Source organism: Arachis ipaensis, chromosome B10, assembly GCF_059453495.1.
Source record: "Arachis ipaensis isolate K30076 ecotype BB chromosome B10, ASM5945349v1, whole genome shotgun sequence".
NCBI classification, from domain to species: Eukaryota; Viridiplantae; Streptophyta; class Magnoliopsida; order Fabales; family Fabaceae; genus Arachis; species Arachis ipaensis.
The window spans coordinates 32,542,736-32,565,332 of NC_142435.1; the positions used below are offsets into that span (position 1 = coordinate 32,542,736).

Sequence of the window (22,597 nt, forward strand, 5' to 3'; positions counted from 1 at the left end):
AGCTTGCAAAAATGGAAGGAACAAAAGAAATTGAGGAGATGACCAGCGAGAAACGATGCGACCGCGCGGAGAAGAGCAAATCGCAGTGACGCGGCCGCATGGATGACGCGACTGTGCGGCATGGAATAGCACGAGTGATGCGGCCGCATGGATGACGCGACTGCGTGGCAAAGCAGAATGCCGAATGACGCGTCCGCATGAGCGACGCGATCGCGTGACATGCGCGATCTGCATAATTTGTAGAATCGCTGGGGGCGATTTCGGGCCCCATTTTGACCCAGTTTTCGGCCCAAAAAAGCAGACTAGAGCCAGAGAACATGTAGAAACCAGAGAGAACATTCATTCCGCATAGTTTTAGTTTTTAGATCTAGTTCTACTCCTCCTCTAGGTTTTCTCTCTACACATTCATAGTTTTTAGGATTAGTTGTTTTTCATTATTTTGCATTGGGATATTGAGAAGAGTTATTGCCTCATCAAGACTTTGACATTCTAGTTCGTTCTCTTCACTTGTCTTTTACTCTTCCATGTTCCTTAATTTACTTAATTTTGCTATTGGATTATTTTAGCATTTATTAATACAAGAATCACTTTTATTTTAAATTAATCTTTTGAGCATTATTTATCATGTCTTTCTTTAATTCTCTTTCTTACGTTATGAATTTTACATTTACAATGAGCGAGTAGTCCCCTAACTTGATGGGGAGTCGATGAAAGGAATCCTTGAGTTGGAATGCTCAAGAGAAAGATTGTAATTGGGTTTATTGTTGGATTGCTCTCTAGTCACTAACACCAATCCTCCCAAGAGTGGATTGGAACCTATGAATAGAACAACATTCCAACTTATTTGACTTTCCCTTACTTAGTTAGGGACAACTAAATACAATAAATCTCAATTGTCAATTAATCTTGAGAGTACTGCAACAAGAATAGGGCTTCCATCTAATCAACTCCCAGTCAAGGCTTTTATTTATATTTATATACATTCTCCAATTTAATTTTCTGTCATTCAACTCAAACCTTTTTGAAAACCTTCTGATTAATAAAATAGCACACTTTCCTGCAACTCGTTGGGTGACGACCTGGGATTCATACTCCCAGTATTTTAATTTTAATTTCTGTGACACCCCTTTTTAAATTGATAAGCGGATTTCTGGTTGGTTGAGAACTATACTGGCAACGCATAATTTATAATCATTCTTAACTCGCCAATTTCCGCTCGCATCAGCGAGCAAGAAGATTTGAAGCATACTTAGCCTGAGAGAGATAGATGCCATCATCTGTGTAGATGACCTCAAGACCAAGAAAATAGCTGAGAGAACCAAGATCTTTCATATCAAAGGTACGGTGAAGTGAGGCTTTAAGATAAGAGATACCATCAACATCATCTCCAGTAATGATCATGTCATCAACATACAAAAGTAGAAGAACAACTCCACGTACACTTTTACGAATAAAAAGTGCATTCTCATGAGGACTGCAAGTGAAACCGAGATTACAGATGGTAGTGCTGAACTTGTCAAAGCATTCACGAGGAGCTTGCTTAAGACCATAGAGTGCCTTGCGAAGAAGACAGACTTTGTTAGAATGACAAGGATAACCTGGAGGTGGTTTCATATAGACCTTCTTTTTTAAATCTCCATTAAGAGATGCATTCTTCACGTTCATCTGACTAAGAGACCATTTTTTTACCACAACAATTGCAAGAAGAGCTCTAACAGATATGAGACGAGCAACAGGAGCAAAAGTCTCTTCATAGTCAATACCATACTCTTGCGTACAACCTTGAGCAACCAAGCGTGCCTTATAATGGTCAATAGAGCCATCGGAGCGAGTCTTGATCTTGTATACCCATCTACTGCCCACAACTTCCTGATTAGAAGGAGGATCAACCAAATTCCAAGTGTGTGCTTTTTCAAGTGCCTGTATTTCTTCCTGCATTGCTTGTTACCAATTTGGATTTGTGGAGGCTTCTCTAAATGATTTAGGTTCATGTTGATGAAGAATAGTAGAAAATAAGTGGGAGGAGGAGGCATGACGGTAGGAACGGGATCGCCATCCGGTCTGGAATCATTGGGAAATGGAGAAGGTGGAAGAGCAGGAGGCTGTAGAGGATGACCCGAGATAGAACCTGTAGAATCATCACTAGGAAAAAGGTCAACATTGGGGTTAGTGAAGAAAGGTGACTGAGTGGGAGGAATAGACTCAAATGAGGAAAAACGAAAAAACCTGTGATGCTCCCAGAAGACAACATGATGAGATATACGAATACGTTTAGAGAGAGGATCCCAACAATAATAACCCTTGTGTTCAGTGCCATAACCAAGAAAACAACACATACGAGTACAAGGTTCAAGTTTACTGTGCTCACGAGGCTGAAGAAGAACAAAATAGACACAACCGAAAACTCGAAGAGGACTGTAATCTGGAGAGGTATGCTAAAGATGCTCAAAGGGTGTAACATTACCAAGAACAGAAGAAGGAAGTCTATTGATAACATGAACAATAGTAGAAACAACTTCACCCCAAGTACGCTCAGGACACGAAGAAGAAAGAAGCACTGCACGAACAGAGTCAAGAATGTAACGATGTTTACGTTCAGCTCGACCATTTTATTGAGAAGTACCAGGACAAGAAAACTCAAACCAAGTACCATGTTCTACAAGAAAGGCTAAAAGTTTGAAATCATGGTATTCCATAGCATTATCGCGTCGAAAAACCTTAATGACTTTGGAAAACTGAGTTTTAATCATAGTGGCAACGTTAATATAGATCTGAGGTAACTCATGGCGATTAGCCATCAAATAAACCCAAGTAAAGCGTGAATAATCATCAATAAAAATGACAAAGTATCGAGCTCCTCCCATAAAAGTGGTGGGAGCGGGGTCCCAAACATCAGAGTGGATAAGATCAAAAGGAGAACAAGCAAGAGAGGAATTACTGTGAAACGATAAGGCAGGTTGTTTGGCAGTTTGACAAGAAATGCAATCAAAAGACTCAGTAGGAACCTGACCCAATATACCCCAAGATACAAGAGAACGCAATTTTCCTAAGGAGCTGTGTGCAAGACGTTGATGCCATAAGTGAAGGGTAGATAGAGAAGAAGCAGCACAGGGATTTGGCATAGAAGGAATATAAAGATTCTCGAGTTCAAACAACCTTTCGACCTTACGTCCATTCCCGATGATTTGTCCCATCCGACGATCCTGTACACAACAACCAGACATGGAAAAAGTGACATCAAAACCCAGATCAATAAGTTGTCCAACAGAAATAAGATTAAAGTTCAGGTTGGGAATATAATAAGTATCAGGAAGATTAAGAGTCGACTGGGAGATAGAACCCTTGTGTGTTGCGTGCAAGAGGGAACCATTAGCAGTATTGACAGAAGGTGCATTTGTAGTGGTAGACAGAGACGAGAAAAGATCACGCAATGGAGACATGTGATTAAAGCAACCCGAGTCAAAATACCATTTAGAATTACCTGGAGAAGTTGAAAAAGTAGCAGGAGTATTACCAGAAAGCGAGAGAAGATGCTTAAGAAGAGATGCAATATCAGAAAGAGAGACAGAAGACAGGTTGAGAGGAGCAGATGTGGTAGATTCAATAGCAGAGATAGCAGAAGCAGATGCATTCTTGGAGAAGTTGAGATGAGAATGATGCTCAAGGTGACCAGGACGTGGTGGGCGAGTAGGACAGTCAGTAATAAAATGTCTCGAGAGCTTGCAGTAATGGCAGAACACTTGTGAATAATTGTAGCTAATGTGACCTTTCTGTTGATATTTGTAACATTCAACAGAAGGACAGTGGGAGAAGAGGTGTCCGGAGCAGTTACAGTTTCGACAGAAATTACCCTTTTTGTCTATGGCGGCAATAACAATTGATATTTCCATAATAGTAGACATACAGATCAAAGAGAGAAGAGAAAACTGTAATTTTGGAGCAGAAAATGAGAAATTGGAGGGCAGAATAGGAAAGAGCTCACCAAAAAATCTTAAGGAGGGTCCCACTGTCTGCCATGTCAGCAGCCACGTTAGATGCCAGGTCAGCAGCCACGTCAGCAAGAAGGACATGTGGCAGTGTCGAAAGGAAGCACGTCAGCGACACATGGCAGTGTCTGGATGGAGGAAGGAAGCACACGGGTCAGCCAACTGGATCGGATCGGGTCCAAGCGCGGGTCGTCGGAACGGTACGGTGGCAGGGCGACACGTGGATTGCTGTGGTCCGTGTGATCGAAGTCCCAATCTAATGGCTGAGGATGAATATGGAAAGAAGATGAACCTGGTGATGGCAGCGTCTTTTGGCAGTGCGTAGAGGCGCGTCCGGTGGCAGATGGCGACAGTTCGGGTTGCGTTAAAATCACGGTGACAAGACGAACAAGGTGGTTACGGGGGTGACGAACCAAAGCGTCGAAAAGAAAACGAAAAAAGAGGCCAAAGAACACTGCCGGAAAAGAAAAAACAATGGGGCTATGAACTAATTTTCATGAAAAAAAACCTAAACTTTTGATACCATGTTAGAAATAAGAGACCAATCTAAAGAAAATGTTTTGTGCATTATTCAGTGTGATCAAAAGTACAATATACAAGGGGTATATATAGGTGCTAGAAGAATCAAAGTAATAAAGGCATAGAATCCTACAATTAATATACAGATATGCTATATAAATATAAACGATACTAACTGATCTAAATTGATTCCAATGATTCTCTAACACCGGCTATTTAATCTTGCCGCCGGCAATGACATGGCACTCTGATAGCACGAAACTAAATTTTAATGATTAACTCATCGGCAAGTACCGAGTCGTATCAAATAATACCACATCGTTCTCACGAGGATTAATGGATTAAGCAAGTAATGATCAATTGATTATTCTAGTTAGACGATTCAAGTTTGGATGATGAACAATTGGAGTATAAGCTGAAATTTAAATGACTTGAAAAATAAGTAAATGAAAGCAATAAATGACTTGAATGTAAATAACTGGAATTTAAATTACACAAATATAAATAACTGGAATGTAAATGACAAGAATTAAAGTGACAAAAATGTAAATGACTGGAATGTAAATGACAAGAATTAAAGAGAATAAAGGCAATAGTGAAGTGCAAGAATTGATTAACGTAATTATGTATCAATTAAACACAATTAAAATAAGATAAGAGAAAATTAGCTACTCATAACTCAAAATCAAAATCAATTTTATTTTGATTGTTTTAGTTCTTAAAGTTTAGGGTCAAAATCAAAATCGTTCCTAACTTTATTGACACAAAGAGAGCTACACCTTCAATGGGTAAAATAATGGATTTATATTTCTTTCCGATTTTAAGCTTCCGTTTATTAAGAGTCTCCAAAATAGAGTCTCTGCAAGGAATAAAGCATCTATCGCCACTCTGGAAACTTGTCCTCTATGCCAATTGGATTAAATAATACCGTAGAACAAATGTGGGTAATGGCATAACCTGACAAAGCAGTTTTGTGCATGACTTCAAGTTTGAGTCGATAACATTGTTGTCATCAGCAGCCACACGAATCAGGCATCTTGAAGAATAATTAAAGAAAGTAACGTGCATTTCACTGCGAGGGCGAGAGCGAGTTGCAACGTTGCGAGGGTGAAGGCGAGGTGTGAGCGCAAGGCACAGCAAGGGTGAGTGCGAGACTCGGCAAGGGCGAGGCCTCTCTCTCTCTCTCTCTCTCTCTCTCTCTCTCTCTCTCTCTCTAAAGGAAATGTGAGTGAGAAGAAGAAGAATAGAGTTGTAATGGAGATCTAACGGTATAATTGTCCGAATGACGATTTTAATACCAAATAAAACGTTAAGGAAGATTTTAAATAAAAAATAAGGTTAAAGACAATTTTGATTTTAACCCTAAACTTTAGGGATTAAAACAATACTTATTTCCATGTTAAACTTAAAATAAGAGCATGAAATTTTTTTATACAAAATTACTAGTAAAAATACTTAAAAAATTAATTCACATTTAAAAAAAATATTAGTAGTTGATAATATAGATATATAAAATTTTAATTTTTAAAATAGAAATTAATAAAGATACAACGATGCTATGTGCACATACAAAAATGAGTTACTTGCATAAAATACATATTAAAGTATAAAATAGGAATAAGTAATGTTTTGGTCCCTAAGGTTTAGGGTCAAAATCAAATTCGTCCCCAAAATTATTTTGGATTAAAAATCATCCTCAACATTATTTTTGGTATTAAAATCGTCAATTTTAATAAAATTTTTAATTTTATTATTAAATTACTCCTAATAAAAAATATAAATTAAAAAAAGGAAAGAACACCGGGGGAAGGAAGAGGGGAAGGGAAGATGAGGGGGTGTTCATCACAACCCCTTTTTCTCATTGACATCTTCAGAAGAAAGAGAAAGAGAAGGAAGCCTCGCCGTGCCTGGCCGTCGCGATCGCGACTCACTGTTGCCCTTGCAGCACCGTGATTCACCGTCGCCCTTGCAGCGCCGCAATTCACCGTCGCCCTTGCAATGCTGTGACTCCCCCTCGCCATCACCGTGACTCCCCCTCACAATAACGCGCCTGACCCTCGCCCTCCTCGTGTTCCTCGTCATCCTTGGGGAGGTGATGGTGGTGGTGGTGTTGTTGCTGCTACTGACCTCGTCGCCACTTTACGTCCTTGCCGCTGTACCTCGCCAATTCTGCTTCTGTTTTGCTTCTGCTTTCAATTCGACTTCTGCTTCTGTTTCAGCTTTGGCTTCTGCTTCTGATTCTGCTTCTGTTATTTTTCTGATTTCCTTTTTATTGTATGTTGAATTTGATATTGTTGTTTTTGAATTTGAATAATGTGTTATTATTGGTGTTGAATATTATGTTATTGAATCTGATTATTGGTATTTGGTGGGAGTAAAGAAGATGGTGGTTGTGGTAAAAAGATGGTGGTGGTGGAGGTTATTTTTGTCTGTAAAAAGTCAAAAGGACGATTTTAATATAAAAAATAACGTTAAGACGATTTTAAATACAAAATAACGTTGGAGACGGATTTAATTTTGACCCTAAATCTTAGAAAACAAAACAATATTTATCCCTATGAAATACATATTAAAAATTAAACAGCACAAGTATTCACATAAATATATAATGACTTTTTTTTAATGTATATATAATATTTTTAGTAAAAATAATCTTTGATATTATATAAATAACTATGAGCCTTAAAATTTTTATAAATTTATAATGTATATTTTTATGTGATTAAATTTTTATTATGTCATAAAATATTTTTTTACTTGTATTCATAATTATGTATTTAAAATTATTTTAAAATAATTATTAATTGTTACTATCATTTATTTGAGTTTGCATAATGTATGGATCTTATTCTAATTTTTTATAATGTCGAAGATATAAATAATACAATTTTTGTAAATCGAGAATTAAATCAGTACAATTTATAAATTTTAAGGATCACTTTAAGATGTAATTTGTTGTTGTTATTAATAGTGATGTTGATTATTGTTCACCAAATCTATGTATTCCGTTTCAAATATACTCGTGCATTTCCATTGTTTATTTTGTTTTCTACTTGGTTTTGTTGTTACTTATTTTTCACATTTTCTTCCGATTAGTTTTAACGCCCGTATTCTTTAATATTAATGAGAACATTGTTTATATTTTGTTTATATCAAAGAGCCCTTTGTCAAGCCCATTAAGCCTCACCCAATCTTTTGTATAGTTGCAGCTCCATCACATTACAAGCCACCCTTTACCCCTAAAATAGCCTCAGCTCAGTTGCTCCCTCACAAGAAAAATAGTGCTAAAGAAACGAGAATCTCTTTATCTCTGTACCAAAATAAGCTCTGTACGCTATAATTTTCCTTTAATTATTGGGATGTTAATTTGGTTGTGTGGTATGAAAGTTCAGCTTTCTCACTTTCTAAGTGGGAAATCTATTTTAGAGTGAGAGGGTTTAGGACTTTAGGACTTCGGGCTTAGTTTGGTAGGATAAGGACTTGTTTGGTGAGTTTTTTTTATAAAAAATATTTAAGTAATTTTTTTTAGAAAAAAGTTTTTTTTTAAGTAAAAATAAGGGTAAAATACTGGATTTTTTATTTAAATAAATAATTATAAAAATTATTACCAAAATTCATTCTCCAACCTTATCTCGTTTACAGTGTAAACGACATAAGCATGCACGTATCTTGTTTAGTGTAAACGAGATACGTTCATACTTATCGTTTACACTGAAAATGAGATAAGGCCGGGGGACGCCTATATATACATTTCGTTGACAGCGAGGTTCCAAGAACTTTTCCACCACTTTCTCCTCTCTTTTACCCCTTTCTAACCATATTCTCGAGTAATACGAAGATGGCGCACGCAAATGCACGTGATCAGGACATCAACAGGCTGAATGCGACATGACACTACGTTGGGGCAGACGACTTTGCAGTTAGTTCTATTATCTTGAGTTTTACGTAATCTCATACATGTATAGCCATGGTTATGGTACTTGCCAAGAACTCGAATATAATTTGTATAATTAGGAATAAGTGATTAGTAGAAATTAGTAATTCTAGGAATGTGGTTATTAATTCATGCAATCCCATATATATGTATCCATGGTTAGGGTACTTGTCAAGAACTAGAATGCAATTTGTATGGTTAGGGATAGGTCACTGATAAAAAATAGTAATTTTAGAATTGTGTTATCATTTTTTGGTAATTAAATTTTTAACTATATAATTATTAATTTAGAGTTTAAATGCAGTGCCTGTAGCAATTTCGGCACCTTGTTATATGAATCTTCTCAATCTCCATATATCTGCGCAATTACCTTTTGCTTCGCCATCCAGACCTTTCTGTAAGAGGGTTTGAAGTAATAGCGTTACCGGACTGCACCTTGCAGAATAGAGATGTTGATAGATGGGTTGGACTGTATCAACGGCATGATGACCTTGCAAATGAGGCTACTGCCCAACTATCAATGGCCTTGGGACATGGTCGGTGCTAGACAAGTATGTGCTCCACCAACCCTCCGGACCTCCCTAATAAAATAAAACATCCATAGTTGGAAACTACTCAATATATAGCAATCATAAATGAGTAAGTATACCTCAATTAAACTTGAACTCGCCAGTATCCGAGATTCTGTCGGAGGGCAACACGAAGACTCCATGGACATCCATTTGCAGCTTGACGGTAATGCATATGATACTTTAATCGGTCCAATTCGACCACTTAGTAATCAGCACTTCTGCGAATACTGTAGTTCTTTGCTCCATGTATATGCGGTTCGACCATAATAAAATGATAGTTGTGATTTCTTTAAAAGACTATTACAAATACTAATTTATTTTTTATTTTTTCCCTTAAAGGAGACAACACTTTGGACGAGTTAAACCCCAAAATGATTCTTGAGATTGGCGTCGTGTACTATAATCGTCCCTGAGATTCCAATTGCACCAATTACGTCTCTGAGATTGAGAAAAGTGCACCATATTAGTCCCTGACTCATTTTCCATTAACGACGTGATGACATGGCTTGATGATGTGGAATGTAAGTGACATATGTCACTCCATGATTTGACCACATGTAATGATATGATGATGTGGTGACCAGTGACATGTGGCATGCTGGTGTGGATGGTTGTACCACGTGTCACAATGTTATTTGCCCATGTGTCCATTGTGCCACGTGTCGCAACAGTATTTGTCCGCGTGTCGTCCATTATGTCATCATTGTAGATGCACCAAATTAGTCCCTCACTTTGCATTAAGTGACTCATTTTAGTCCCTGAAATTGAATGTCATGCACCAAACTAGTCCCTTCACCAATTTTTTCTCATTTTTTTTAAATTTAAAATTTTCAATATCTTGGATGCACTAATTTCATATTTTTTCATATATCGTTTAAATACAAGTGCTTTTATAAAAAGTTTTAAGATTTTAGTTTTAATTATATAATTCTTTTAATAATTTAATATTAGTACATTTTGTAATATATAAGTATGTTATTATAAAAAAAATAATTATATGATTGATTAAACACATTTTTTTCATAAAAAAACATGTGTTTTAACAAGAAATCAATAATTAAAATAAACATCTTTTTTGTTCTTATGAAATACATGTTTTCGTTATGTGTAAATGAGCTAGATTGAAGGCACTTCAAACACCCTTACTACCATCTCCGACCTCTATAGCCCAGACGAAAGAGGTCAAAGATGATAATGAGGGAAGCTTAAAATGCCTTCACGTCAACTCTAAAACGGCGGTCAGGGGTATCCGCAAGAGAAAAAATATTTTATAAAAGCACTAAAAGAGGTCGGAGATGGTAGCGAAGGTACTTGAAATGCCTTCACGGCTTCACGTCAACTCCAAGTCGGAGGTTAGAGTATTCGCAAGAGAAACATATTTTATAAAAGTACTTTTATTTGATTAACATGTGAAAAAATAGAATTGAAATTAATGTATTCAAAAATATTGAGAATTTTGAATTTATAGAAAAAATGAGAAAAACTGGTGAAAGGACTAGTTTGGTGCACGACATTCAATTTCAGGGACTAAAATGAGTCACTTACTACAAAGTGAGGGACTAATTTGGTACATCTACAATGACGACATAATGGATGACACGTGGACGAATACTATTGTAACACGTGGCACAAACAGATACGTGGCCAAATAAGATTGTGACACGTGGCACAACCATCCACATCAACATGCCACGTGTCACTGGTTACCACATCATCATATCATTACACGTGGTCAAATCATGGAGTGACACATGTTACTCACAGTCCACATCATCAAGCCATGTCATCACGTCGTTAATGGAAAATGGGTCAGGGACTAATATGGTGCACTTTTGTCAATTTCAGGGACGTAACTAATGCAATTGGAATTTTAGGGACGATTTTAGTACACGACGCCAATCTCAGGAACCATTTTGGGGTTTAACTCCACTTTGGACACACAACTTATAGGTATTGTAATTATACAAGTATTATTAATATTAAAATTAACTTTTTTAAAATATATTTTAATAATTTTTTTATTTTTTAAATTAAAAAATATGATTAAATAATAAAAAATATTACTTTCATTTTAGTAATACGTTTTAAAGTATGATAACTATAGTGGGCACATTAGCATTACCTTCTAAAAATAGTAGGAGTGGCTTCATTGTTTTAGTCTATGTCTAGTATTAATAGAATAATAAGAGTGTGAACTTTCTCAAAAAGGTATAAATCATGGAATGTAACTGATGCAGTAAAGAATGAGATCTCATACATGTAAGAGAAAAGAAAAGATTGAGTAGAATTCATGTATTGAGATAGATATCAAGTCTTCAACTATATATAACAATTAAGAGTTCTATCATCACTTATTTGAATTATGTTGTAACACAATGTAATAGAAAACAGAATTCAAATAGATACTAATTATCTCAGTTAACACGAGAGATAATATCAACTGTTCTTGCTTGCGAAATAGATCGGCTTTCAAGGATGATTGCCGAGCTATGACCTCAGTGGCTGAGCATCCAATCTCTGAATCCGAGCTTTCTTCTTAAGGTGACGTAAACAATGCGAGCAAATGAGAGGAGGGGAGTGTACCTGCAAAGGCACTCCAAAGCTTAAGTCAGTATCTTGTATTATTCGAACCTGCCGAAGAAAATACTTTACCTTGCTTTATATGATAGGTTGTTCGTCCGTTACGCTTTCGGCATTAAGATCAGTTATAAAAAAGTGGATAACATATCTTTACCTGTGTACCGTTTTATCGTCGGTTATGATGGGAGCATTTATCTGACTGAGTTATAGCTCATGAATGGACGAGCTATAACGGACTACGCCGAGTTATAGCTTGTTTATAACGACCATATCACAGCCCCCAAGCTTGGCCTGTGGAGAGTTTTTAATGAAGCAGGTTGAGCTTCTTGATGAGTTATAAGTCGGTTGGATAGGTTACTGAGTGAGCCCCCGGTTCAACATACTTCATTAAAAAGGTATTATTTTTGTGACGTGGGGAGTCGTGGTATTGTTTTGGGGAGGAGAGAGAACGAGTAATGGATGCATTAAAGTCTTTTATTTTTCCGAAGCAACTACACCGTGTGGTGTGATTGAGGTAGCAGTTACTTTGCAATGTGGTTAAGTTAATGGTTTGGGAACTGAGTTGCTTATCCCTGACCCTTGGTGTTGCTTCTTTGAAAACAGAATGAGTAAAATAGGTATGCATGCTTTTTCTTTTATTTTGTAATTTATCATCTGCTTCTTCCTTCTTTGTTTTTTGCTTCTGGGTTTGGTTATGGGGTTTGAGAAGGAGAAGAAAGGGGAGATTGATTGGTCTTATGACTGGGTTAGTGAGGATGTGAAGGGTCAGGTATATTTGTTTCGTGACGACGCATCTGTGAAGGAGGTAGATGCAGGTAAAATCGTGAGGCTTGGGTCTGGTGTTTAGGTCGAGTTGCTGCCATGCAGTAGTGAGGATATGGTCTATCATAGGGGGCAGGGTTTTGAGTATTTCTATATGCATAGTTGTGTGTTGGAAGAACTAAGGGTGAGATTACCGTTTACAGTCTTTGAATGTCAGATTTTGAAGCAACTAAACTGTGCTCCCTCCTAATTGCATCCCAATGGGTGGGCATTTCTGCGATGTTTTGAAATATTGATGGATTTTCTTGAGGAGGATCCTTCTGTGGATTTGTTTTTTTCTTTATTTCAAGCTAAAAGAGTTTGGAAAGGGGGGGTGGGTTAATCTAAACAGTACTCATGGGTTTGGTATCTTCAAATTGTATAAGTCCTCTTTCAAGGACTTTAAGGAGATGTACGTGAAGGTAAGGAATGTTGAAAAGGAGTTTCCGTTTTATATTGACGAGTTTTTGGCTGAGAGGTTTCCGCTGTGGTGGTGCTCGGAACCCCAGAACATACTCGGGGCTGAAGTTATAACTCCGAGGAATGTTTGTATTATTGAGTTTTTGGTGGAACAAATTGATCGGAAAGACTTGATTTCCATGTTTGAACTGTTAAAGTGGGAGGAAAATAGGGCTGCTGTGGTAGATTATATGGGTGAGTTGTGTCTATAGGTTATTGTTTTACTTGTGTATTTGAGCTTTACTTAGTTGCTGTTTTGTTTTTGGAATCTGCAGGGGGTAAGTATCCTGGGGTTTCAGCTGCTTCACTTAGGTCACGTTTTAAAAGTAAGAACTTGGAGAAAGAGGTGTCGTCGTCCAATTGCGAAAAAGGTGGGGGAGCTGGAGAAGTTAGTCAACCCCGTCAGGGGTGGAGGAAAGTGATTGCGAAGAAGAGGAAATCGAGTGTGGTTGATTTATTCGAGGATACTAGTGAGAAGGAAAAGGGGGTGTCTTTAGAGGAGATTCATGTTTTTGTTGTAAACCAGAAGAAACTTCATGAAATGGCTGAGTATAGTGAGGGTTTGTCTGTATGGGGGAAGGAGTATCCCTATATGGCTGTGGCGGATGAGCATTGTCAGTCTGAAGCTGTCGTATCGTTGGCAAATGAGGTCGGCAAAATGGCTGTTGGTCAGTATATGCAGGTAAGGTCTTTAGTTGTGTTATGATTCTAGTTTTTGTTGGGAGTTACTTATATAATTTCGTGTTTGTTGTTGTGCTTTGTAGGTGGTTGGTTTGAGGTTAGTCAGTTTAGGTCGTAGTCAGGAGCTGAAGCATAAGAAGGTGTTGGTGGAGAAGAATGAGGTTTTGTTGTTGAAAGAAGAGTTAAATAAGTCTAAAGGTGTTGTTTCCGAACTTCAGAATAAGTTGACTGAAATTGAGAAACAGTTGAAGGAGACCAAAGAGAATTATGCCAATGATGTTGAGGATTTGAAGAAGAAAAAAGCTAATTTGGCGAGCATGGAAGCTCGGCTGATTGAGATAACTGCTAAGCTTAAAGAAATGGAGAAGAAAAATAGTGATGAAATTTTGGATTCGTTTGTTGAGGGTTTTGAAAGGGTGTCCTTACAGGCGAAGTTCCTTGTGCCGGATTCTGATCTGTCTGAGATGGATCCTAGGAAGATCGTCCGAGATAGAAAATGGTTGAGGATGATGGCGTTGCCGAAGATGAGGCAGAGAATGTTTAGGATATTGTTGTAATGTTACTTTCTGTTTAGAACTGTTTATGTTTTTTGTGTTTGATGATGTAATTGGTGATACATTATTGGTAGTTGCTATTTTGTATCTTGCTAATAGAGTCGTTTGACTTTTTGTTTATTCGTGGCTGAATTGGATTTGAGTATTTGAAAGGCCTTTGCGTAATTGGTGGGAATTTCTGTTAAGAATATTCCTTTTAAAGTTTGCCGAGAATGGTTGGATCGGAATTAGGCGAGGATACTCGTCATTTTGAGATTTGACCATAGATGAAGTTGTATCTATGATCTTTGATTGTAGAAGCAAACATTGGAATGATGTAGTGATAGAGTTGGTTTACACTTTTAAAAAAAATGAGATAGATTTTATTCATATAGTAATATTGGTAATCCTTTGGATACAAAGGTTCAGGTAGGCTAGCCTCGTTAAAACCTCTCCAAGCAAAATCCTTTGGGAAAAATCTTGGTAGTAGGAAAAAGAGTACAAGCCTGTCCCTGAATTTTAACTGTAGAACTTCTTTAGAGAGGAAACATTCTAGGTATTAGATAGTGTTGTACCATTCATTGATTCTAGTCTGTAAGCTCCGTTGCTGAGGACTTCTTTAACTCGGTAAGGGCCGTCCCAGTTTGCTGTGAGTTTTCCATGGGCTGGAGGTTGTCGGGCTATTTCCGTCTTTCGACGGACTAAGTCGCCTGCTTGAAATGATCGGTTTTTGACCGATTTGTTATGTCTTCGGACAATTGTTTGTTGTGCCGCGCGTTGTTGAAGTGCTGCTGTTTCTCTTACTTCTTCAACGAGATCTAGCTCGGCTCGCCGAGCTTCATCTTGGTTGCCGAGCTGAGTTCTGACCGAGCTGTGTGAGATCTCTAAAGGTATCATAGCTTCAGAGCCATATACTAGGCAAAATGGTGTCTCCTTTGTTGACGACTGAGGTGTTGTGTTGTATCCCCAAAGGATTTCAGGTATTAGTTCGTCCTAGAGTCCTTTGGCATCATCTAGCTTTTTCTTTAAGGCATGTAGTATGATCTTGTTTGCTGCCTCTGCTAGTCTGTTTGTCTGAGGATGTTCAACGGAGGCAAAATGTTGTTTGACTTTAAGGTTCTGCAAAAAGGATTGAAATTTATGGTCGGCAAACTGGCGACCATTGTTAGTGATGATGTGGTGAGGAATGCCGAAGCGGAAAATAATATTTTTCCAAGTGAAAGAAATTATTTGTTGTGATGTGATTCTTGCTAAAGGTTGGGCTTCAACCCACTTTGAGAAATAATCAATTGCAACTAATAAAAAGGCCATTGGAAACGGACCGAGGATGTCTAGCCCCCATTGATAGAAAGGCCAGCTTACGTTGGAGTAATGTAGGTGCTCGGTGGGTAGGTGTATGAGTGGTGCATGTTTCTGGAAATTTTCTTAAGTCTGAACCTTATTCTTGCTATCATGTTGTAAGGTCGGCAAAAAGAAACCTGCGAGGAGGATTTTTGAAGCTAAACTCTGAGCTCCTGTATGTGTTCCGCAAATGCCCTCATGTGCTTCGGACAGGGCTAGGTCGGTGGTAAGCGGAATCGTGATTACACTTTAATTATGTAAAATTCATTGCTCTTTCTTTCCCTGGAAATGGCGCCAAAAACATGATGCCAAGACCATGGTTCACAACTCCGTGTAACTAACCAGGAAGTGCACTGGGTCGTCCAAGTAATACCTTACGTGAGTAAGGGTCGAATCCCACGGAGATTGTCGGTATGAAGCAAGCTATGGTCACCTTGCAAATCTCAGTTAGGCAGATATAAATTGATAATGGTGTTTTCGAATAATAATTAATAGAATAGGGATAGAAATACTTATGTAATTCATTGGTGAGAATTTCAGATAAGCGAATGGAGATGCTTTCGTTCCTCTGAACCTCTGCTTTCCTGCTATCTTCATCCAATCAGTCTTGCTCCTTTCCATGGCTGGCTTTATATGATACATCACCACTGTCAATGGCTACTTTCGGTCATCTCTCGAGAAAATGATCCAATGCCCTGTCACGGCACGACTAATCGTCTGGAGGCATCACCCTTGTCAATGGCTTCATCTTATCCTCTCAGTGAAAATGGTCAACGCACCCTGTCACGGCACGGCTATTCATCTGTCGGTTCTCGATCATGCTGGAATAGGATTTACTATCCTTTTGAGTCTGTCACTAACGCCCGCAATCGTGAGTTTGGAGCTCGTCACAGTCATTCATTCATTGAATCCTACTCGAAATACCACAGACAAGGTTTAGACCTTCCGGATTCTCTTGAATGCCGCCATCATTCTAGCTTACACCACGAAGATTCTGGTTAGGAGATCTAAGAGATACTCATTCAGTCTAAGGTAGAACGAAAGTGGTTGTCAGGCACGCGTTCATAGGGAATGATGATGATTGTCACGTTCATCACATTCAGATTGAAGTACGAATGAATAGCTTAGAAGCGAAACAAGATGAATTGAATAGAAAATAGTAGTACTTTGCATTAATCTTTGAGGAACAGCAGAGCTCCACACCTTAATCTATGGAGTGTAGAAACTCTACCGTTAAAAATACATAAGTGAAAGGTCCAGGTATGGCCGAGATGGCCAGCCCCCAAAACGTGATCACAGGATCAGAATACAATCCACGATGTCTAATACAATAGTAAAAGGTCCTATTTATAATAAACTAGCTACTAGGGTTTACAGAAGTAAGTAATTGATGCATAAATCCACTTCCGGGGCCCACTTGGTATGTGCTTGGGCTGAGCTTGAGTGTTGCACGTGTAGAGGTCCTTTCTGGAGTTGAACGCCAGCTTTTGTGCCAGTTTGGGCGTTCAACTCTGGTTTTGGCTCCTTTTCTGGCGCTGGACGCCAGATTTGGGCAGAAAGCTGGCGTTGAACGCCAGTTTACGTCGTCTATTCTTGGCCAAAGTATGGACTATTATATATTTCTGGAAAGCCCTGGATGTCTACTTTCCAACTCAATTAGAAGCGCGCCATTTCGAGTTCTGTAGCTCCAGAAAATCCATTTTGAGTGCAGGGAGGTCAGAATCCAACAACATCAACAGTCCTTCTTCAACCTCTGAATCTGATTTCTGCTCAAGTCCCTCAATTTCAGCCAGAAAATACCTGAAATCACAGAAAAACACACAAACTCATAGTAAAGTCCAGAAATTTGAATTTAACATAAAAACTAATGAAAACATCCCTAAAAGTAACTAGATCCTACTAAAAACATACTAAAAACAATGTCAAAAAGCGTATAAATTATCCGCTCATCACAACACCAAACTTAAATTGTTGCTTGTCCCCAAGAAACTGAAAATCAAATAGGATAAAAAGAAGAGAATATACTATAAATTCCAAACTATCAATGAAACATAGCTGCAATCATATGAGCGAGACTTATAGCTTTTTGCCTCTTGAATAGTTTTGGCATCTCACTTTATCTATTGAGGTTCAGAATGATTGACATCTATAGGAACTCAGAGTTCAGATAGTGTTATTGATTCTCCTAGTTCAGTATGATGATTCTTGAACACAGCTTCTTTATGAGTCTTGGCCGTGGCCCTAAGCACTTTGTTTTCCAGTATTACCACCGGATACATAAATGCCACAGACACATAATTGGGTGAACCTTTTCAGATTGTGACTCAGCTTTGCTAAAGTCCCCAATTAGAGGTGTCCAGGGTTCTTAAGCACACTCTTTTTTTTTTTTTTGCTTTGGATCTTGACTTTAACCGCTCAGTCTCAAGATTTCACTTGACACCTACACGCCACAAGCACATGGTTAGGGACAGCTTGGTTTAGCCGCTTAGACCAGGATTTTATTCCTTTAGGCCCTCCTATCCACTGATGCTCAAAGCCTTGGGATCCTTTTTATTTGCCCTTGCCTTTTGGTTTTAAGGGTTATTGGCTTTTTGCTCTTGCCTCTTGGTTTTAAGAGCTTTTGGCTTTTTCTGCTTGCTTTCTCTTTCTATTTTTTTTCTATTTTTTTTCGCCTATATATATATATATTTTTTTTTTTTTTCTGCAAGCTTTGTTCTTTGCTGCTTTTTCTTGCTTTAAGAATCATTTTTATGATTTTTCAGATTATCAAATAACATGTCTCCTAGTCATCATTCTTTCAAGAGCCAACATATTTAACATTCTTAAACAACAACTTCAAAAGACATATGTACTGTTCAAGCATACATTCAGAAAATAAGAAGCATTGTCACCACATCAATATAATTAAGCTAAGTTCAAGGATAAATTCGAAACTCATGTACTTCTTGTTCTTTTGATTTAAAACATTTTTCATTTAAGAGAGGTGATGGATTCATAGGACATTCATAACTTTAAGACATATTTACTAACTACTAATGATCATGTAATGAAGACACAAACATAGATAAGCACATAACATAGAAAACGAAAAATAGAAGAAATAAGAACAAGGAATGAATCCACCTTAGTGATGGTGGCGTTTCCTTCTTGAGGAACTAATGATGTCCTTGAGCTCTTCTATGTCTCTTCCTTGTCTTTGTTGCTCCTCCCTCATTGCTTTTTGATCTTCTCTTATTTCATGAAGCATGATGGAGTGCTCTCGATGTTCCACCCTTAGTTGTCCCATATTGGAACTCAATTTTCCTAGGGAGGTGTTGATTTGCTCCCAATAGTTTTGTGGAGGAAAGTGCATTTGAGGCATCTCCGGGATCTCATGGTGATGAGCTTCATACGCCTCTTGAGCTCCATGAATGGGCTCTCTTGCTTACTCCATCTTTTTCTTAGTGATGGGCTTGTTCTCTTTAATGAGGAGATCTCCCTCTATGTCAATCCCAGCCGAATTGCATAGGTGGCAAATGAGGTGAGGAAAAGCTAACCTTGCCATAGTGGAAGACTTGTCAGCCACCTTGTAGAGTTCTTGAGGTATAATCTCATGAACTTCCACCTCTTCTCCAATCATGATGCTATGGATCATGATGGCCCAGTCTATAGTAACTTCAGACCGGTTGCTAGTGGGAATGATTGAGCATTGAATGAACTCCAACCATCCTCTAGCTACAGGCTTGAGGTCCAATCTTCTTAGTTGAACCGGCTTGCCTTTGGAGTCAATCTTCCATTGAGCTCCTTATACACATATGTCCATAAGGACTTGGTCCAACCTTTGATCAAAGTTGACTCTTCTAGTGTAGGGGCGTTCATCTCCTTGCATCATGGGCAAGTTAAACGCCAACCTCACATTCTCCGGACTAAAATCTAAGTATTTCCCCCGAACCATTGTAACATAGTTCTTTGGATCCGGGTTCTTACTTTGATCATGGTTCTTGGTGATCCATGCATTGGCATAGAACTCTTGAACCATTAGGATGCCGACTTGTTGGATGGGATTTGTTAGAACTTCCCAACCTCTTCTTTGAATTTCATGTCAGATCTCCGGATACTCATTTCTTTTGAGTTTGAAAGGGACCTCGGGGATCACTTTCTTCTTGGCCATAACATCATAGAAGTGGTCTTGATGGGCTTTGGAGATGAACCTTTCCATCTCCCATGACTCGGATGTGGAAGCTTTTGTCTTCCCTTTCCCCTTCTTAGAGGATTCTCCGGTCTTAGGTGCCATCAATGGTAATAGAAAAACAAAAAGCTTATGCTTTTACCACACCAAACTTAGAATTTTGCTCGCCCTCGAGCAAGAAAAGAAGAATAGAAGAAGAAGAAGAAGAAATGGAGGAGAGGGAGAGTGAGAAGTGTTTCGGCCAAGAGGGGTGTGTTGTGTGAATTTGATGAAGAATGGAGGGCTTTATATAGGGAAGGGAGGGGGGGTTAAGGTTCGGCCATATGGGTGGGTTTGGGTGGGAAATTGGTTTTGAATTTTGAAGGTAGGTGGAGTTTATGAGGTAGGTTTATGGGGAAGAGTGGATGGATGTGAGTGGTGAAGAGGTAATGGGGAAGAGAGTTTGAGGTGATTGGTGAAGGGTTTTTGGGAAAGAGTGTTTATGGGGTTGTGTGAAAGAGAGTGGTGAGAAGAAGTGAGTGGAGGTAGGTGGGGATCCTGTGGGGTCCACAGATCCTGAGTGGATCCTGTGGGTCCACAGATCCTGGGGTGTCAAGGATTTGCATCCCTGCACCCATTAGGCATGTAAAAATGCCTTTGCACACAACTCTGGGCGTTCAGCGCCAGGTTGGTGCCCATTTTGGGCGTTCAACGCCCAATTGTGTGCCATTTCTGGCGTTGAACGCCAGAACCATGCCTGTTCTGGCGTTCAGCGCCCAGAAGCTGCCCATTTTGGGCATTCAGCGTCAGAACCATGCTCTGTTCTGGCGCTGAACGCCAGACAGATGCTCCTCCAGGGTGTGATTTTTCTTCTGTTGTTTTTGATTCTGTTTTCAATTTTTCTATTTATTTTGTGACTCCACATGATCATGAACCTATAAAGACATATAACTAAGAAAAATATAGTTAGATAAATAAAAATTGGGTTGCCTCCCAACAAGCGCTTCTTTAATGTCGATAGCTTGACAGTGGGCTCTCATGGAGCCTCACAGATGTTCAGAGCATTGTTGAAACTCTCCAACACCAAACTTAGAGTTTGGATATGGGAGTTCAACACCAAACTTAGAGTTTGGTTGTGGCCTTCCAACACCAAACTTAGAGTTTGACTGTGGGGGCTTTGTTTGACTCTGCTTTGAGAGAAGCTTTTCATGCTTCCTCTCCATGGTTGCAGAGGGAGATCCTTGAGTTTTAAACACAAGGGAGTCCTCATTCTATTGAAGGACTAGTTCACCTCTGTCAACATCAATCACAGCTCTTGCTGTGGCCAGGAAAGGTCTTCCTAGGATGATGAATTCATCATCTTCCTTTCCAGTATCCAGGACTATGAAATCAGCAGGGATGTAAAGGCCTTCAACCTTTACTAACACGTCCTCTACTTGTCCATATGCCTGTTTTCTTGAATTGTCTGCCATCTCTAATGAGATTTTAGCAGCTTGCACCCCATAGATTCCCAGTTTCTTTATTACAGAGAGGGGCATGAGGTTTATCCCTGAACCAAGGTCGCACAGAGCCTTAAAGATCATGGTGCCTATGGTACAAGGTATTATGAACTTTCCAGGATCCTGTCTCTTCTGAGGCAATGTCAGTTGATCCAGATCACTTAGTTTATTGATGAACAAGGGAGGTTCAACTTTCCACGTATCAATGCCAAATAATTTGGCATTTAGCTTCATGATTGCACCAAGAAACTTGGCAATTTGCTCTTCAGTAACATCCTCATTCTCTTCAGAGGAGGAGTACTCATCAGAGCTCATGAAGGGCATAAGGAGGTTCAATGGAATCTCTATGGTCTCTAGATGAGCCTCAGAGTCCTTTGGTTCCTCAGAGGGAAGCTCCTTATTGATCACTGGACGTCCCAGGAGGTCTTCCTCCTTGGGATTCACGTCCTCTCCTTCCATTACAGGTTCGGCCATGGTGCTCATGTCAATGGCCTTGCACTCTCCTTTTGGATTCTCTTCTGTATTGCTTGGGAGAGTACTAGGAGGGATTTCAGTGATCCTTTTACTCAGCTGGCCCACTTGTGCTTCCAGATTTCTAATGGAAGATCTTGTTTCATTCATGAAACTTACAGTGGCCTTAGATAGATCAGAGACTAAGTTTGCTAAATTAGAAGTATTTTGTTCAGAGTTCTCTATCTGTTGCTGAGTGGATGATGGAAAAGGCTTGCTATTGCTAAACCTGTTTCTTCCACCATTATTAAAGCCTTGTTGAGGCTTTTGATCCTTCCATGAGAAATTTGGATGATTTCTCCATGATGAGTTATAGGTGTTTTCATAAGGTTCACCTAAATAATTTACCTCTGCTATTGCAGGGTTCTCAGGATTATAAGCTTCTTCTGCATAAGAAGCCTCTTGAGTACTGTTGGATGCAGCTTGCATTCCATTCAGACTCTGAGAAATCATATTGACTTGCTGAGTCAATATTTTATTCTGAGCCAATATGGCATTCAGAGTATCAATCTCAAGAACTCCCTTCTTCATAGGCGTCCCATTACTCACAGGATTCCTTTCAGAAGTGTACATGAACTGGTTATTAGCAACCATGTCAATGAGTTCTTGAGCTTCTGCAGGCGTTTTCTTTAGGTGAATGGAGCCACCTGCAGAAGTATCCAATAACATCTTTGATAGCTCAGATAAACCATCATAGAATATATCCAGGATGGTCCATTCTGAAAGCATGTCAGAAGGACACTTTTTGGTCAGTCCTTTGTATCTCTCCCAAGCTTCATAGAGGGATTCATCTTCTTTCTGTCTGAAGGTTTGAACATCCACTCTAAGCTTGCTCAGCTTTTGAGGAGGAAAGAACTTGGCTAGGAAAGCCTTGACCAGCTTATCCCAAGAGTTCAGGCTATCCTTAGGTTGAAAGTCCAACCATACTCTAGCTTTGTCTCTTACAGCAAAAGGGAAAAGCATGAGCCTGTAGACTTTAGGATCTACTCCATTAGTCTTAACAGTATCACATATCTGCAAGAATTCAGTTAAGAA

The 22,597-nt window shown here is 38.9% G+C and overlaps 1 non-coding gene across 1 annotated transcript; it reads left to right on the forward strand.

Moving 5' to 3' along the window:
- The first annotated feature begins 22,285 nt into the window (after nucleotides 1–22,285).
- On the forward strand, nucleotides 22,286–22,393 carry LOC148579611 (small nucleolar RNA R71). The gene has a single exon (XR_015899633.1). It is a non-coding gene; the product is annotated as a small nucleolar RNA R71 (small nucleolar RNA).
- The last annotated feature ends 204 nt before the right edge of the window (nucleotides 22,394–22,597 follow it).